Source organism: Hypomesus nipponensis, chromosome 18 (genome assembly GCF_054491055.1).
Source record: "Hypomesus nipponensis isolate SF chromosome 18, ASM5449105v1, whole genome shotgun sequence".
In the NCBI taxonomy this organism is placed as follows: domain Eukaryota; kingdom Metazoa; phylum Chordata; class Actinopteri; order Osmeriformes; family Osmeridae; genus Hypomesus; species Hypomesus nipponensis.
This window is the reverse complement of record NC_140378.1, coordinates 10,323,139-10,328,208: the sequence shown is the minus strand read 5'-3', so window position 1 is coordinate 10,328,208 and position 5,070 is coordinate 10,323,139.

Below are 5,070 nucleotides of genomic sequence, written 5' to 3'. Positions count from 1 at the left end.
CACCTACCCACTGGTAATGACTCATTAAGGCATGAATCACCACATCATTTCATGGTGGCAGAGTAAGCAAATCATTATCACGTGTTGACATGTTGCTATTAAAGCAGACATGCTTTCCACTTAGGCCATTGTTATGGCTTCTGTGGGAGGCAAGGTTTCTAGCACTGAACTTTCCAGTCTACGCTCCTCCAACACTTCAGTGCTTCTTTCCGGACGCATTATTGGTCCAGAAACTGGTGCACTGATGAAGGGTGACAGGTGGGATGAATCAGTTGGAAACGGGCACCTGACTGTCATGAATGACAGTCATGGGAGATGGCAGAAAGGAGGCCAACACACAGACACACACAGACATATGTGGTCGTAACAGCTGTCTACTGTGTTGTTCAGCGGCCTGAACTAACTCAATGAAATATCATACTCCACTGTAAACCACTGGATGAGTGGTTAGATCTTTTTAGGTTTGGTAGGAGGTGAGAGGGGTGGAGGGGTGGAGGGGTGGAGGGGTGGAGGGATGGAGGGGTGGAGGGGTGGAGGCGTGGAGGGGTGGAAGGATGGAGGGGTGGAGGGGTGGAGGCGTGGAGGGGTGGAGGCGTGGAGGGGTGGAGGGATGGAGGGGTGGAGGGGTGGAGGGGTGGAGGAGTGGAGGGGTGGAGGGATGGAGGGGTGGAGGGATGGAGGGGTGGAGGGATGGAGGGGTGGAGGAGTGGAGGGGTAGAGGGATGGAGGGGTGGAGGGGTGGAGGGATGGAAGGATGGAGGGATGGAGGGGTGGAGGGGTGGAAGGGTGGAGGGGTGGAGGGATGGAGGGATGGTGGGATGGTGGGGATGTTGCAGACACGCTTGTCTTTGATAGCTCAGGTGGTCACCACCCGAGGGGGAAATAGCATTAATGGGCATTCTGAGCTGCAGACAAGCACAGGCTAGCAAGGCCTTCGCCACGCCTGCCTTCCATAGGGGGAAGTATGCATCATTAGACAAGACTGACTATCTGTTCTCCAACACACACAGCAGCTAGCTGGTTAATGTTGTGGTAAAGACACTGAGCTGCTCTTTTTCCTACTCAATATGGGGCTTAACAGCCTTCTGTTGTAACTTTGAATTTGATCTTTAAAGTTGTTCTTTTTTTTGTTGCTATAGTGACAGATGTATCAATATGCAATAGGTGCTTTACATCAACCTGATTATGTGCTAGTTTGCGCATATTGACAGGATGTGAAGATTCCCACGGTCACAACTCATCAATCACATCAGGAAGCGAGGATGAAATGAAGACCAAATGGGTGGCAGAGCCTTGCAGCGTGTCTGGTCTTTGAGACAAAGCATTTAGATCTGGCTCTGCCAAAAGGTCAGACAGGCACTGCAGTACATAAGTGGGATGTAATTATCCTCAGGTCTGGGCAACAGAAAGAGGGAGAGGCCCTGGAAAAAGAGCCACAGAGATAGACTGAATCTGTTTACACTGTGCTGTTTGTATGCAGCATGAAGCACATCGAATCTATTAAATTGGATTAAAAGTGTATAGCTGGAAAAAATATGGGAAAGGAGAGAGAGAGGAAGAGAGAGACGGGTAGAGACAAAGAGACAGAGACAAACAGAGAGATACAGATAGAGAGAGGGGGAGAGACAAAGAGACAGAGACAAACAGAGAGATACAGATAGAGAGAGGGGGAGAGACAAAGAGACAGAGACAAACAGAGAGATACAGATAGAGAGAGGGGGAGAGACAAAGAGACAGAGACAAACAGAGAGATACAGATAGAGAGAGGGGGAGAGACAAAGAGACACAGAAACAGAAACAGAGAGATACAGGTAGAAAGGAATTTGCCTGAGAGGAGAACGAGAGGAGGTATGTAGAACTGCCTGTCACTCTGAGGCTCCTGTGAAATGTTCCTGGATGTAGTTTCTATCTGATCATTCACTCTATCCTTGCTGACTCCACTCTCAAATCAGGGTGGAATTAGGTTACATCAAGAAGTATGGCATGTTCTCCGTCTTCCAGGGAGTAGAAAGCATGTTGGAACCAGGCCCAAGGGTGTACAGGGAGATCCATGGGTGGGGTCATCCCCTCTGGAGAGGGCAGACCTGGGGACAGCCTCTCTACTTCACTCTGGGTGGGAAGATTTACTGGAGGCCTAATCATAGGTCGACACCTCGGCAATGGGACCCCTGACCAATGGGAGGTAAGCAGGAGATGATGAGTTTCCTTGTTAACTGCAGTTCTGACAGGCTGCAATGCCAGACATCTGTGGCATGTAGGGATTTTGACAACACAAAGATTGTTTTCTATTTCTTAAAAGCACTCTATTGACAGCTTTACAATTGACACTGTTTTGGCCTGTTTTGGCCACAACAGGCAACCAAGCCCACAAGTAAAAGCAATCCAGTGTGGACTGTGTACTTAGTGTTTAATTATAAACCCATGCTGATAATGATGATGATTACATACATAAACTGACTATTGGCTCAAATTTCAGTTGCTCATGTGTATTGATCTGATGAACCCTCAGGTATGTTACATAAGGTTCAGCAAGCCTCATTCAGAGAAGTGGGTAAATTTCACAATTCAGCAAATGAATTTGCAAGATTCAACAGGTACACTAGAGCTTTCATGACCGTCTGCATACCATGGTGACCGCAGTCTAACTATTACTCTCTTCATCTCTGGCCCCTCCGGCTCCAACATAAAACCCTGTGTACTCCTTCCAAAAATCTCAGTGTCTACGGGATGTATAGATTTGTTTGTGTTTACCCCTAAAGCAATATCATTTTATGACTGGACAAGATTCAGCATTTATAGAAAATGAAGAAAGTGAACGGGTTCACAACAACTCCACTCCTGGATTCTCTGAGCTTTCAGGCGACACAGCATTTATGATGGCCGCTGCTCAAAGATAACAAACGAGGAGATCCATTCATTAGCGAGAGCTACGGACCCATTATAACCTTTACAACTGCTTGTGTAGATTATTAGACTTTGATGCAAAACACATTCAGCTGTAGATGCAGTGGTACTCCTTGAGTGACAGGTTGGTCAATATCCTTATTCACAAACACAAGCAGCAATCACCATTAATCATGTCTCTCCCACAACCTTCATACAGCATGCTCAGTGACACATTACTGTAAAGGCAGCTTGATTTGTTGTTATTCCTGTCTAATTGTAGAACTTGCCACTGATGCACCGTCTTTTGAATCACATCCAACACGCCCAGATAATGATCTCGTTAGAGGCGGAAATTTCCCTAAATCTTGATGTCATCTCACTGGGAGCTGAAGGAGCTGCATGGGCACGCGTTCACACACAACAGACCCGGGGACCTTTGTTTGGAGAATAAGACCATGACACTGAATCGTTTCTCATACTGAGAGACAGGCAGAGAGGTGGAGCCTCACGTTGAGAGGCTAGCAATGTCCCTGTGAAGCCTCAGTGGAGGGGCTGCTGTGCTGGGAGGCCTGTCACAACCTTACCCTACTCACAGACCACAGGGCAGCAACAGCAGGGAGTACAGTTCTCACAGTTGTTGTCTATAAGTCCGTCAGTGCTGTGCTTTAAATTGTCTGTGGTTTGGCATGCAGACAATCAAATAAAAAGTGACCCTTTTGTGTGTCTCTCTTTCTTTCAGTCATAGTTGATGTATTTCCTATCCAGGGTTGCTCAGCGCTGTGCAGGGGAACAGCAGTATACCTGAACAGGGAGCTCCTCCCTTTGCTCCTGTCTGAGTGAGAATGAGGTCAAGTCTCTGACTTTTAACAAAGGCCCACTCTGGTTGAGGTGGACACATTATGTTATGAAAAAATCCCAACAAATTCCTCAGATAAAAGAGGAAGAGAATGACATTTCATGAATGTGATCATTGTTTCCTTGCCTTTGGTGTTTCACATCATAAACCTTTCGGAATGCGACTGCATCAGCTTTCCAGCTTCGGCTCAAATCCATGGAGACGCTTTCCTGTGCAGTCAGTCGTATCGTACACATACACAGCTGACTGTACGCACCTTTCTATATCAGTCATCTACTACGATGCTGATAACCATAATGAACAACACACTTTGGCCGGAGAGACATGCAAGCATCCCACCCAGCTTTCACAGTCAGTGGCTGTGGTAAAAGCAGAGCAAGGTGTGTGTTGAAGTGTACATTTTACACTCAGTCTCCTCTTTTTAATGTAGAAGAGAACAAGGCCTAGTTTGAGGTTTGGGGGGCTCGTCCCAGAATGCAGCAGTAATTCAGATGTGTTTAATGGAAAGTGCCTGCAGTGCTTTGGAGCAGCGGTGTCTCTTTTGAATCTGATGAGGAGTTAAGATCCTACCTCCAGCTACAGGCCTGATCAAACAGCTGCCAGTATGAAAACGACTGCCATATCCTCTCTGCACCCCAGGCTGTGTGAAATGAATGCAGCCTCTCTGCTTCCCATTCCTCTCACCTCTCATCTCTTCCACAATCACTGCTATGGTTGGAAATGTGTTCTATGGTGTGCCTCTCTTGTTTGTCTCTACCAAAATTAACACAATGGATTGATGCTTTGAAAATACACATTTACTTTTCTCATAGAAATGTTGGAACTGTTATCATTCAAAATACAGAACATATGTTTGCATTCATGTTTTAGTAATACTCTAAACATCTTACATTTGATTGTGTTTTTACTAGCTGTGAAAACCCCACCATTAACATTAACCGTCTTTGAGCAGCTGATGAATCAGTTTTGTACGATCGTGGTTAAGACTTCTTAATTACCCAGAGTGGGAATTCCCGATTTGACAGCCACAACCCTATTGTTGTACTAGAGTCAGGTCTTTCATTCAGCTTGTTTTCTCTCTCTGGGACTCTCTGGCAGGGAAGCCTCATTAATCGTGACAGTCCCGGACAGGGTGCATGCGTGCCACCTCTTTCTTAGTTATGGCTTTGACACAAGGACCAACTGAACTGTGAATGTTATGATTAAGGCTGGGTTAACCAGTAAAGACAGTATAGATGGCTTGTCTTATAGACTGCTTTTCTGTCAATCTGCAGTCTTTGTTATGTTTCAGTAGTACCAGTCAACTGGATGGTTTGAATATGAGCTTT